This window comes from Sinohyriopsis cumingii, chromosome 18 (assembly GCF_028554795.1).
Source record: "Sinohyriopsis cumingii isolate HCF-2022 chromosome 18, ASM2855479v2, whole genome shotgun sequence".
NCBI lineage: Eukaryota > Metazoa > Mollusca > Bivalvia > Unionida > Unionidae > Sinohyriopsis > Sinohyriopsis cumingii.
In genome coordinates this window covers 31,679,325-31,694,927 of record NC_142978.1, presented here as the reverse complement: position 1 = coordinate 31,694,927, position 15,603 = coordinate 31,679,325, and the positions used below count along the sequence as shown (strand labels likewise).

Genomic DNA, 15,603 nt, shown 5'->3' with positions numbered 1-15,603 from the left:
GGTCTAGAGGATTATTCCAACTTTGATGGGAGTGATAAAATGTAGGCAGTTAGAAAAGTAATCTTGATTGGTTAAGTTAAACGAATGATTTGTGTGTTCCCAGACGGAATTCAAGGTTTTAGGAAATTCTTCTCACCAAATTAATCAAAGTTTCTGAGGAGAGTCAGAATTTAGCTATGAGAAATATACGTATTTCTCGTTAAATTGTCTTAGGACGCGTGTCGGAAAGTGAGGAACACCAAAGGCGAGAGATTTGACTTCACAGAAAGGTGCGAGGCTTGGATAAAGCACAAGGTTAGTCTCACTTGTATATAATATATGTTCATTGATGTACTTTTTTAAAAATTTATTTGTTGAATTTATTAATTTAAATTTATACATCAATTTTTCCTTTAGTTAAGCATTAATAGCCTGAATGTTTTCGTCTCAAATTCATTGTAAGGATGCAAATTTATGTCGCTCTATAACGAGCACATTAATTTGGGCTACAGAACAATTAACTAAATTCATGGGGACAGGTGCTTGTTAAATCGCTATACTGCAATGATTTATAATGTCTGTCTCAGGAGAGGAAGTGTACCTTAATTAAGCCTTCGTTTATTTAGCCGTCAGACACACTAGAAGTGAAGGTTAACTTCGATTTTATATCGGAACTGTCAGAAGCTGAGTTTTTCCAGATCTGTTGTTTGGAAATCTAGATGTCAGACCGATCGCAATTTTTGCACCTAGTTATAAAAGGCGGTAAATATATTTAATCCTGATTGGTTACGCTAAATAAGGGATTAAATAGCCCTCATCGAAAAATCTAGTCAGTCAGCATTTTTTTCCTGTAAGAGTGAAAATATAGGACACTTTGAGATTGAATTTGAAAGAAATTATCTCATGAAACATTGGTCAAAGAGACCGAATGTCTGGAAATTCAACGGACACAATTCTTGCGGTAGAATCGAACAAATCTTGAAAGCACAAGGTATTTGCGTCAATTTCATGCAGTTCGCTGATACCAATATAATGATTTGATAGAATTTATTTGCTTATGTTTGCATGAATTTACTTGTTTAAATCCGTATATCAATTATCTTGAAATGAGTGTAACTGTGTTTGACTTCATCTATCTGAATTCGTACAATGATCTTCTTTATATAAGTCTGACGAATTGTTTGAATTTGTCGTCTTGATTTTTACGGGATTCTAAGAATTTCATGTAATACAATACTTACGTTGATATGAGTCACGAGAATCCGTGTGAATTATCCGATCTTAGATGATTTCACGCACGATAAAGACTTGAATGTGTGTATTTGCTGCAAATAACGTAGTTAACCATACAATGAATTTCATTCATTCATTTGTGTAATTGAGACGAGAACGGAACTGTTATATCTCGTGTGATGGTAATGTGGGTCAGGAGGGAATAGCTATTAGGAAGTAATTTAATCTTATGAAACTAGGTTTGTTTATGGTTTGCAATGTTTAGCTTGACCAGGGTATCTGTTTGAATTCCGACAGAACGATATCTGAAACAACGAGAGGGGAGTAATTACCTGTTCTGTTCCCAGTAGGACAACTGATAGAAGTTTTAGGTTGCTTCTCTGATTAATTTGAAAGGGAAATAGATCCACTGACTTATCCACTGAAGTGTCCGCTGAAGTATCCACGGACGTATCCAGGGACTATTTATCGAAGTATCTACGTACTTACGTACCCACCTACCCACACTAAGTTTGAGGGCCGAAAAGAGGCGAGATAGTAGGAGGTCGGAGAAGGAAAAAAGCGAAAGGACCGAGAAGTTGTAGTGGACTGGAATAAGCAGGCTATGAAGTTGTACAAGGCAATGACTTCAATTGTTCACTCGAATTTATGTTGAACTAATTCTATCATTTAAAACAGATCGGCTATTTATACAAATATATGTGTTTGAAATTCGGTGAAAGATTTATTTAAAAAAGAAGTTTATCTGCTAAGTAATGTATTATCACAGTTGTTTATGTAATTGATTAATTTTTCTGTTCTATATGTCTGCTCATATCTCTGTTTATTCCATCTATAAGTTTCACACCTTATTTTAATATTTACTCGATCGGGCAACAATAGAGGGAGATGACCCTCTTGATAACGATAGCCAAATAAAGCGGACACCTCGTATGAAGGTACAACCTCACAACACCACCACCAGTAGCACCGCTACATTCAGTATGTCTGATGTATTGTTATGATTGAGCTCCGATTTACTTGTTTTGTATTTAATATAAATCATCATGTATCGTACAGATTTCAAGCCTGTATGCTGAGTGTATATAATAGAAATCATGTATCATAAAGATTTCAAGCCTGTATGCCGAGTGTATATAATAGAAATAATGTATCATAAAGATTTCAAGCCTGTATGCCGAGTGTATATAATAGAAATCATGTATCATAAAGATTTCAAGCCTGTATGCCGAGTGTATATAATAGAAATCATGCATCATTAAGATTTCAAGCCTGTATGTGGAGTGTATATAACAGAAATCATGAATCATACAGATTTCAATCGTGTATGCTGAGAATTCAGTTTTTCTGTCTGGAAAGGTATGTCAGTGAATCCCTAATCAGCAAAGTAACGTAGTTCAGACAGGAATGAAGTCCATTAATTCATGTGTAATTAAACTGTGCATTCTTTTTCTACCCCGAATATTCAAAGGGACAGGTGTCGACAGGTATAGTTCAGTTGAAAATGTATAGCCACAGTGGGATGTGCTGTTGAAATGTTTTGTATCAGTGCAACAGAATGGCTAATTGAATTTCGCATAAATTGTGCGACTCAAGAGAAAGTGAACCGCTCAAACGTTATGTTCGATTTCATTTTGTTTATGTAATTGATTAAATTGTTAAATTTTTTATACAGTGGCTCGTGTTGTTTTATTCTGTATATCTGCTAAGATCTCTGTTATTCCATCCATTAATTTTATTTTAATGGCTACAATAACACCGCGCTCAATCGTCTCTTAGATAACGATAACCAAAAAACAAATGAAATGGGGAGATCACACATCACCACCTCGTGACATATACCCAACGATGAAAACGGTGTATGTAGATTTATTGGTAGCTTGCGTCCTCTACTGATACTTTTTTTTTTAAAAGTACCAACTTTATTCTTGTTTTAAATTTGACTGGGTTGGCAAACCGATTTTCTGAACGGCCAGTTGATACAAAGGTGAGCTGGCCCTTCTGGCCAATGAGAACATCTGTGTTAAATCGACTCTTGAAGTCAGGAATTGTGGCTTTTGGAATGCACCAAACGGTCTTTGACCAAGGCTAATTGAAGCTGCAGTATGCAATATAGTTTAATCTGAATGAGCGTTGCCAAAGCTATCATCCCAAACGTGCCTAACACTTCCGGTACTTGCCCATGTAGCCTTCATTAAGCATGGACTGTGCTTAACATTGGAGCAACACATGACTACTGGTCCAAATGATTATATTCAAATTGTTTTGCCCTCGCTGAACTCATTTCATAGTCCTTTATGGGCCTTTTTGTGTGTGCCATTATGTTTGCGTAAAATAGCAATTACACAGCTTACCAAGAGCTCTGCATGAGCATTGAAGTGCTTTCTGAAATATTGGTATAGCTATCCCTGTTGAGGAAGTATCTGTTACTGGAATTTTCAAATTCTGGGAAGGCCATGTTACTACCATATTTATCAGGGACTAAATATATAGTGAAAACCATTCGTCTATACGACCATACCTTCAAGTATGTAGTGAAGTAGTGATAGAACGATTCTAAAAATGAACACCATTGACTGGCGCCATTTTTTAAATTTCGGATCAACTATCTATCATACTAAGTTTGTCAATGAAAAAAAGAGCAACCCGACTGTAGGACCATCTGCTCAGGAGAAGAAGCTATAACTACAATTCAACATGGCTACCATGGCAGTCATCTTGAAAGCCTGATCAGACACATTGTTACTTTGAACTAACAAATACTATCGTAATTATGTCTTTTATTGAAACCTCCACGTTGCTCCGAACATAATTTCTGGAAAAGTAGCGATAGCAAGTTTCTGAGATTGCCACCATTGCCATGAAATTGAGTGCACCATTAGCAACTTTGCCATTTGTGACCAGCAAGACACTGCAAGAAGTTTTATTGAATGGCATTGGGTCAAAATTGTTTCATTTAGGCCCTATGTAGTAAGTGAACACATCATAGCAATACAGACCATTCACGCATGAGGAGTAGCAATAACCAGGCTTTCGTTTAGGACCACTAATCAAGAACGAGCATGGTTAACACAAGTTTCATTATGGTCCCCATGAAGGCTATATTGTATGTTGGATCGGCATCATTTTTATTTTGGAACAACAAAAAAAAAATCATAAAACATAGTGACGAAAACCCCAGTGTTGATATGATCAGCCATTTAAAGATAACAGGATTTTCAGGATGGTGGACATGTGTCAGACATGCGTTATTTTGATTTTGGACCAACTAGACATCACAAGTCATTTGGTGGAAACCCCATTTTGATATCACCATCCGTTCTGAAGTAATGAAAACAATATTTCAAGATGTCGCGCCCTGGATGTGCGAGCGGAGTGAATTTAATTTCGGGTCAACTGTATCATCGGATGACTACTTATATACAAAGTTTCATGGTAATCCTCAAAGTAGTTTAGGAGATTAATGATAACTAATTCGTACTAGAGGACGACAGACACTAGGTCATCTCATACGCTCAACTGATCTATGACCAGTACAGCGTAAGCAGCAGTGACAAGAAGAGGGTCGAAGACCCTTGACTAGCGAAGATGTTTTTGTGTACGAGTTCGCCAAGTCTTAAGGTCCCCCATTATGACGTAAGAGACGCTGTCTGATACTGGATGCTTATTTTATTCGTAACTACTTCATTTTTGCCGGTGAGCTGTATTACTTGGATAAGATTTCTTGTTCGACATTATGTTGTTAAGAGAAATTGTATTTCTGTCATTCATAGCTGGTAAATTCTCTTACGTGGCTTTGTTGTAACAAATCCTGACAATAAATCTCCCGACATTGACTAAATAATCGATTAGCCCTAGTAAAGAACCACGATCAATGCAATGAAGTTGAGCAGCAAGTAATGCGGGAAAATGGTACATTGTTACAATGCCAGCAACGTTCAATGGGCTATTTGTCACGTCGATACACTTGATTATTTTCTTGCAGACACCACTATTTAATTCCTATTTTTCTCACAACAACCAATCCATATTCAATTCATAAAGCGAAAATGAATATCAAATTTGCTAAGGGAAAAAGACCAATACTGATTTGGCATAAACGGCATAAACAATACACGTGTTTTTAAAGTCAGGATGGCGCAACGGACAGAAGATGTTCGATACCTCTGAGAGCGAATCTTTACTAAATAACAATAACATATGGGTTAGAGTCCTTTCTCTGGTAAGCGACACTGTTTGACTTGCTAGGTCCTCAACATTAATCATGTACAAAAGCTTTCATCTACAACTGGTTAGTGAATCCAGTACGCTTGTGTTACCTCTCTCAAATATCAACGTATACCTTACATTCAAACAAAATGTTTTACCTCTTTTTTTCTAACTTTAGTCAATTTTAAATCAATCGTCTCAAACATCAATGGACAACAAATATAACGGTATCAAGAGCAATCGAGTATTTGTGCGCGAAATGCATAAAAAACAAAACTATGTTTCATAAAAAAATAATAAATAGTGGAGTCTGTCTTTATTTACAAATCTATAAATTCATTACTCAGGCTCGGGTCTCAACAACATGAACAAAATTCAAAATGACCGTTAAAAGATGTATGGTAACCCGAATTATCTCCCTTTGTTATTTACAGACATCTACGTTCGACAACAATACATAACACACATAAAGCGTTACCATTTTATTTTGAGTAAGGAATTTATAGATTTGTACGCAAAGAAAGATTTCACTGCAAATTATTTTGCTATAAAACATTTCTGATTTAAATAATATGTGTACATTCCTCAGCATACAAACGCGATCTCACCTTTGGAAATGGAGGCACACTGAATTTTCTCATTATAGCAGCAGTGATTTCTTCTGGATTTATTTGAATCTACCGTCTTTTACAGCACATGATACTATGGCGAACAGAATGGATGAGTAGCATTCAATCTTTTAGATACTGTTGGATTTTTAAAAAAATTAAAAAATTTAACGATATGGAATATATATGTGAGTGTGTCTGTTTGTGTGCTTTTTTTTCTAGGACTTTCTGATAATTTTACTATGATGATTTCAACAGACTTCACTCTTTTTTTTAGTAATTTTAAATCAATTACCTTCATCAGAAATGGACAATAAAAATTATTTTGAAAAGAGCAGTAAACTATTCTTCCGCATTAAGATGTTTTAAAGAAAAAATATATAAATCTTTGTAGATAAACAATCGAAGCCCATATAACAATCGAACAAATGTGTTGATGACTCTTAAACAATACCATCGCCAATGAAATCAATCAGACCCGGCCCTAGGATGTGCGGGTACCAAGACAGCATGTGGGTCCCAAGGCAGCAAGCGATGAACGCGGGGCCCAAGGCGTTTGCCTCGTTCGCCTTGCGCTAGGGCCGGGCCTGAAAACAACGCAATGCAGCCATGGTGTGCCAATGAACATGACTCGTGTTCGTTCGCCTCTGAAATATGAAGAAAGTCATGAAAACCATCAGATTCAAACCGAACGGAGACAAAGAGATTGCGACCAGTAAATATAATGAACCCTGCCTACAAAGATCACGCAACAGACCACACATAATTGGCAGGTGCCCTTAGTATATGGAGATATCAGCTCAGTATGTATTGTATATATCATCAGCATCTCATAACAAGCGTGTGCGTTCCTGTCTCTAATTAATTATCACACAGGACCGCTCAGCATTAAGAGGTTAGTTTTAGGACTGGTCGGCCTGGTGTCTGGATAATGTAACTGGGTGGGACATGATGCTACATGTCTGCGGCACGATGCCTCAGTGCTAGACAGCACTATAAACTGTCACATGCAGACATTGTAGCGACATGACTCAGTTTGTTAAAGCTACATTACAAATCCCAAAACAACAACAACGATCACCTAGGTCCCTTTGACGTAGGCTGTGGTACTAAACAGTAGCCATTGTAAATATTAAAGCTTCAATATCGAGGTTTAAAAAAGGTCCACCATTTTTTTTTAAATGGGGGGGGGATTAAATTAACACAATTACAATAAATGTTCAGACACTAAGTTTACAAGTGACTGAAATATACACATTCTATCTGAGTCACACGAAGTAACCTTTTCTCAAATATACAGTAACATTTTTAACAAATATTTGTTTCCGTTTGGTTTAATATCACGGAATTTACAGATTTTCAATTAATCAAATCTTGTTTGGGACTTCTTACTATTCGTAAAGTTTGCACAGTGGTGGACAGCATCAACCAACTGACATACACTGTCATAAACATGGGTTATTTAAGGCAATAAATGCAGTATTTCACTCCAAAATGAAAGTTTTAAGGAATGATTTGTTTTCAAGATACATTTTGGTAGTATATGAAAATAACGAGCTCCTGTGAAAACATTACGGTTTGACTAATCGTGCGTCCAGGCCTCAATCACCTGAATATCGCAATAGTGCGCACAGTTGTTTTGGCAAATGCGTGAAAGCCTGTATGTATGTAATTCAAAAGGGATCTTTTTGACTTTTAGCAAGAAAATACAAGAACAAAAGTAATCACAGTGCAGCTTAATTATCATAGTGAAAATAAATTTAGAATCAAATGTAACGTTCTTCCATTTTCTAAATATTTCAATTATATAATTTTGTATCTTAAAATGGTAACTTTAAATCTTGTTAAAATTTAACAATTGAACAATTAGTCAGCATAATATTGCGAGTATTGTGCTGAAATACTGTTAAACGACATACATACATACATACATACATACATACATACATACATACATGCATGCATGCATGCAAACATACATAGATACATACATACATGCATGCAAACATACATACATACATGCATGCATGCATGCATGCATGCATACATACATACATACATACATACCAATTGTGATTATTCTGTTCTGAGGAGGAATATAAGATGATCAAACACAACCACACAAGACACATTCACACACAAAAGTATACCTTCATACAATACAAGAGCATTCATTCTATTATACGAAAGTAAAGGTAATATAATGAACTTATAAAAGCTAAACAATAGTGTGTGTGTGTGTGTGTGTGTGTGTGAGAGAGAGAGAAGTTAGCAACACTTTCCACATCGTGAAGCCAGATTTTACTGGTCAAAGTCGCAGGCTTTGAGCAACGTTGGAGTGACAATCAGTAAAATGTTAAATGTAAGTTATAGGAACCGTCTTTTGATGGAATGACTTGTTATTAATAGGGATGCACATAATCATCTATTTTGCATAAACAAAAATTCAGATTAAATCCATGTCAAGGAAGCGTGCAATATAGGTCACAGCGACCTACTTAGGTGACGTGAGTGTAGCATTAATCAAGACGCAGCCCCTCACTACACTTCATGATTCAAAGGATAACAGTATAAATACAGGATGCAGAAACAAACAAAAAATTATGCGCCACACTAAAGCTTAACATAAGCTAGTTAAATGTGAAATGTAGATCGCATTGGACTTATTTTGTTGTAACGGCGTGGTGCTCTTGATTATGAAGATTCTAGCATTAAAACAGAAATAAATTTGAAAATAAAATTTAACTCGAGTCACGGAAACGTGAAATGTGGGACAAAGTGACCTACTTTTTTGATGAGGGTTCAGTACTCGTCAGGGTGCGTCCTCTCAAGAAATTTCATTTTCCGGTCATAACATCATGCATAATGTGTGCAATAGCCCTGAACCTATGCAAACCTTGAATATACAACTATAGTACATGTATATACCAAAAAATAAAACATGGATCCACTTCATTGTTTTTGGTGAACTTGATAACAATCGGATCATGACGCAGCAAGCTTGAGAAACATGATCTATTTAAAGTGCGTTGTTGCGTGCAAGTTTGTTTTAACCATTGTTTTGTGAAAACAATGTAAAGCACTGAATACAATCAAAAAGTAGCTTTTTATCTATATTGTGTTCTTGCCTGTGATGCTCTGATGATGTCAAACTCTTCGACCAATGCCTTCAATCTGTCGAGACTTAAAGCTAACGCAGACAAGTTCAATTTGATCCAAATGCCAGTGGAATAGATTGGTGATACTGGGATAAACCTTTTGCACGGAGTTTCATTGCTATAGGGCGCAGTACGCATGCCACATCTATGCAACATAACTTCGAGTTGTGCTCCAAAGACCCTTTTTTTGTTTTGTTACCGTGAGAAAATAACTTGCAACGACCTATTTAGGCGTGATGGGTTATAACGAATTTAGGTAGCATAACCAGGCCCGGCCCTAGGATGTGCGAGCCCCAACCCAGCAAGCGATGAGCGCGGGGCCCCAAGCAAAAAAAGTGAATTGCCTGAAAGCGCGGGGCCCAAGGCGGTTGCCTCGTTCGCCATGCCCTAGGGCCGGGCTTGAACATAACGTGTACTTTACTAGCCGCACATGTCGGGTGTGCGATTTCTCTCAATAACAATTTACAATCCGTAATATAAATATAAATAAAAGAAACCGTTATTCTCCCCATCACCAACAAACAAACAATAGCGTGACTGCGTCTTTCTGTCGAAACTTTAAAATGTCTGTACCAGTGACGGCGTCTGATAACACAAGTCCTCAAATCAAAGTAATCAAATAAGCATTAATTATTCAAAATATCGGCAATTTATTGACTTTAGCACATGTTAAATAAGGCCTCCAGGGACATATCCGTAATTGTATTCGGAGCAGTCTCTCTTTATTCGGGAGAAGAGGTAGCTCAAAACGCATAGACACAGTCCATGAATTCCATGCCAGCCCCGTTCAGCACCGGTCGGCTGCGTCATTGTCTCCTTGAGAAACTTACGTAGCTCCATTTCCTCGTCAGGATATAGTAAATAAAAGTGCCACGAAAACGAACACACCAACCCCTCTTCATTCTTTGGTCGGGTGTTTTAAAGAAAAGTTTTCATCAAACAATTTACAGTAATATCTTTGATGGTGACGCTAAGCTAGAAATATGAACGGCTGTAAACATCCATCCATGAAATAACCGGGTCTGTCAGCATAAATGCGTACAAATATATGACTTGATATTCAGTGATGGAATTTGAGATCGCAGACAATTCAAAATGCATGATATGTACGTGTACAAAACACATCAATCTGCTTTAACACATATGTCACAAACGCGTTGAAAAGAGTTTTCCAAAACACCGTGGTTACATTTCTCTGATTACATGTACATGTAATGTACAGCCCCGTTCGGCTATCTCAGTGTCTACTTCAGAAATTAAATTAGCTCCCATTTCCCCGTCATGATAATGTAAAAAAGTGCCATAAAAATGAAACAAGTGCCATGAAAAGAATGTGCCATGAAAACGAGAAAGAAAAAAACAAAACAAAGAACACCAAACAAACAAACTAACAAACGAGAAAAAAAAACAACAACCTCTTCATTCATTATGCGGGTGTTTTCAATCAATTTAATATGTACGGGATATGTACATGTACAAAGAACATTAATGTACTTTTTGGCACATGCGTCACAACCCCGATGAAAAGAGTTTTCCAATACACCGTTTTTACATTTCTCTGATTACCCAATTCATCACTGACTTGGATAACATTCTGATTTTCTACTAATGACTGGTACAAAGTTCAAGCCCTCCTCTGCCTTTATTGACATTATGCGTGAAGATAAGATATCAGCGGAACCAGTCTGGTATGCCTGGGCACACGTAGAGCCTATCAGTTATACGAATCCGTGAATGCAGCATCAGCAACGTAAGCTAATTTGCTTTTACTCGTTTTACTTGCAAGTTAATATTCTGCTGGCAACGAACTTCTGCAAGCAAATTAAGCGCCCATTTACTCTATGATCTTCTCCAATCGGCATCATTTCCCCCTACATAGCATGGACTCGCTTCAGATTGTATTGCTAGTTAATCTGGCACACCCTGTTTTATATACGATTAACTTTGGCATCGGTTTATAAAAGATGTAAAACTTTCACAACATTGGCACAAATGATGCTTGGAATGTCTTTATCAAGAACTACAGTTTCAAATGAAGATTAGAAAATAAAATCATTCATCTTGTGCTTTAAAAATATCTGAGGCATTACAAGTGATGTAAAACATGAATTTTCTCACACAAACACGTTTTATCATTAAACTATGATGGTTCGCAGTTTATGCGAACATTAGTCACTGCAGCTGTTGCTAGACTTCTTCCTTCCTCAATTAGCAATGCACATCATTGCAGCAACGTTACAGACCTAAATGACAGGTTGCTCAAGAAAAAGTGATGACGATGATAATGATGAAGAAAATGTATACATACGGCTTCAATACAACTGTAATAAGCAACATATATTTAACGAATATGCATGCCTCCGACATAATGAAAAGTGATTTTACCAAATGGCTAATATATATGTTCTAGTATTATTTAGCATCTACTCGTGTACCAATAACACTATATGTGTCGTGTGTCCCATAAAAACAGCAAGTGTTCTGCACGTTCTGAAGTGAAAATATAACCCACCTATCTGAAGAAAGAAAAAAAACTAAAACCTTGATAAACGCCATTCAGAAAGGGTTGGCCGGACTACACGGCTTTGTTCTGACTAAACGGTACAAGTTATGTTGGTGAGGCATTTATGTAAAATGTATTGTTCTGCACCAGCTAGTGACTAAGAAACTGAGAATATACACAAAGAGTGAATGCATGTCACTGGATCATAAATGTAACCTGACTACAATTCTGACAAACATCTGCATACCAATTTATCTGATTCCAACATAAACAGTATTAGAAAATGATATAATCGCAAGCCTAGCCTAGAGAAACGGGGTGTAATGCAAAGACAATCACCAAGAACTGAACCATGAAATATTGGTCACAGTTGCCAAGATGACCCTACTCGCTGTAATGAATCAATTACAAACCAAATCACGTGACCCATCCAAGCAATTACTTCCTAAAAAATTACGTAAATGCAAACCCTTACCTCGCTGACGACACTAGACGAACGGGCGGGCACACATAATTAATCCATAAGCGAAAAAATGCTTTATAATCCGGTTAAAAAATGAATGCAGAATTGATAGACGCAAATTAAGTTTGGGCTTAGCTTTCTACAAAAGAAACTAATAATCTGTGTACATTGTTTTTTTTCCACCGCTCCGGTGGCCTAGTGGTTAGAGCGTCTGCCTCAGATGCGAAAGGTCGTGGGTTCCATCCCCGGCCGAGTCATACCAAAGACTTACAAAAATGGTACTAACAGCTGCCTCGCTTGGCGCTCAGCATTAAGAGGTTAGTGTTTGGACTAGTCGAGACATGATGGTACATGTCTGCGGCATGATGCCCCAGTGCTAGACATCACTATAAACTGCCACATTGCAGACATCGTAGCGATATGACTGAAAAATTACGTCAAATATCCAAATCACATCACACATATCACATCGACTGGTTAATATAACCTTCCACAAGTTAAGTGCCGTTGAAGACCAAATCAAATCAATCCAATGCCGAAACGATCTCTACCTCGCCGTCATCGTTTTGACTTCAGTGAAATTCAATAAAACCAGGAAACCTAATTAAACCATCATCCATGGTATAGAATATACATAAATAACGCGCATCTGTGAATGTGTGCGTACAAGACATTGGGCTATCTCTGAAATTATACCGAATTACATGCAGTATTCAGTATTCCATCATTACATTAGAGTGGATGACTATTTCTTTTGAATTATCAGAAGTTGTACCTCTTACAGCAATGGGGTAAAATTAAATTAGAACAAGAGGTCAAAGTGAGCTCGAGATAGCTCATCTGGCTGACATCTGTCTACCAGTCAAATGCAAGAGCTGATGGCCAAAAAATCTGAATTAGTATACAATGTTCTTAAACGATTTGTACCGATGCTGATATTACGTATATTATGAAAACACTTCTTTCTAGGTTTGTATATTTGTATTGACGTCATCCTCATCTGAAGGCAAATAAGTATGATTGATATAATACTTAAAGGCATTTATACCTCGATGCTAGCTATCGATGTTGGTCAAATTCTTTTGAGCATCTTTTTTTAAGATAAAGTTCCTTATATGTTTTTCGATTCTTAGCAGCGGTGACGATATCAGATTGTCTGACATCGTATAGGTATAACAAGAACTGAGAACCCTTCACGCTTTATCAAATTTGGTCACATTCAGGGTACAAGTCATTTCTATTTTTAGTAACGGTGGACATATTTTATGGATATTCGTCATTATTGGTAAAAAGAGAAGTTTCAAACCCCTCATATCATAATACTTTGTCAAATACGATCAAATTCTTTTGAGCAGTTTCTGAGAACAATTCGTTTAAAAGTTTTTCATTTTTGGTGATAAAAGCCATGTTTGTAAGCGGATCAGCATCATTTGTGCAAATCTCAAAGGTATGGTATATATCACTTGTAATATGGATGTCTCTGTGACTGATAGTCAACTCTGACCAATGTTCATAATGCAGTAAACACGTGATTAATTTACTGTGCGCTGTCCTGTTGATGATCAATAGTTAATTCCAATTTTGGATTTCAAGGTGGAAAGATGGACATACTTGATTCATATCCATCCGCGTGCATTCACTAACCGTCTTTTCCCATGGGCAACCTAGTTTCCGTGAAGCAATTTGTTATCCACTGGACTATCGAGCTTTGATGGCTCTAAAATAAGTATTTATGATAACTATATTATCTACTGCCAATCCGCTTCAATTCTGGATCACGCAGGAAAGTGTTAATTCTTTCGATGTTTTCAATCAGGTCCGCGAGCGTATTAATCACTAAACAAATCCAAAATCTCTGTGATGAATTTTCGATAAAATCAGAAATGAACTTGTTATCTGCTTGTACACAATACGCTTTGACACAACGCAGCAGTAGTCAAAAGGTATAAAATGTACAGTCGTAAATCGGCTTTTCATGGAACCCTCCTACGCTTCTAATAAAACTGCAGGGATATTCAACAATGTAATATGTGCTGTAATGAAAAAAGTATTAATAAACAGTGCATATTCCTTCAAAATGTATTTACAATTCAGTTCAGTTTACTGGCATATTATCCGATGACCGGACTGTTACCAAAATAAATGTTTCCGCAGACATATATAGAGTAAACGCATATATCATATGGCAGGTGATAAGCGATAGAATACAGCCATAAAATAAAATAAATAAATAAATAATTCTAATATTGTAATCGTTTCCACTAAAGATAAATAATTATTTTCACGGTCATTTATTTATTCATAAATCAATGCGAGTGTGGGCTTACTTTCTAAACAAAGTTACTCTAAATGTGTACGAGTTGAAATCCATAAATTCATTTTACTAAAAGATGATACTAGATCAACTAAAACGGAACGTTCATCTACGAAATGATGTTCAATATATGCCCAATTAGGAAATGGTGTCTTAATATACCCAGCTAAAAGATAATGCTATCAGGTACCCAATTAAGAAACGACGTCATCATATAACCAATTACGAAATGACATTATCATATACCCATTTAAGAAATTATGTCATCATATACCCAATTAAGAAATGATGTTTATCATGTACCCAATTAAGAAATTATGTTTATCATGTACCCTATTAAGAAATGATGTCATCATATACCCATTTAAAGAATGATGTCATCATATACACAATTAAGAAATGATGCCATCATATACACAATTAAGAAATGATGTCATCATATACACCATTAAGAAATGATGTCATCATATACACAACTAAAGAAAGATGTCATCATATACCCAATTAAGAAAAGATGTTCATTATACTCCCAATTAAGAAATCGTGTCATCAAATATCCAATTAAGAAAATGCCATCATGTACCCAATTAAGAAATGATGTCATCATATATCCAATTAAGAAATGATGTTATTATATACCCAATTAAGAAATGATGTCATCATATACCCAATTAGGAAATAATATCATCATATACCCAATTAGGAAATGATGTTAACATATACCCAATTAAGAAATGATGTCATCATATACCCAATTAAGAAATGATGTCATCATATACACAATTAAGAAATGATGTCATCATATACACAATTAAGAAATGATGTCATCATATACACAACTAAAGAAAGATGTCATCATATACCCAATTAAGAAAAGATGTTCATTATACTCCCAATTAAGAAATCGTGTCATCAAATATCCAATTAAGAAAATGCCATCATGTACCCAATTAAGAAATGATGTTATCATATATCCAATTAAGAAATGATGTCATCATATACACAATTAAGAAATGATGTCATCATATACACAATTAAGAAATGATGTCATCATATACACAACTAAAGAAAGATGTCATCATATACCCAATTAAGAAAAGATGTTCATTATACTCCCAATTAAGAAATCGTGTCAT

At 36.1% G+C, this 15,603-nt stretch overlaps 1 protein-coding gene across 1 annotated transcript in view; it reads right to left on the bottom strand.

Moving 5' to 3' along the window:
- LOC149776325 (adenylate cyclase type 1-like) overlaps positions 1-15,603 on the bottom strand; it is a 285,595-nt gene that overhangs the window by 173,920 nt on the left and 96,072 nt on the right. The window lies entirely within an intron of this gene.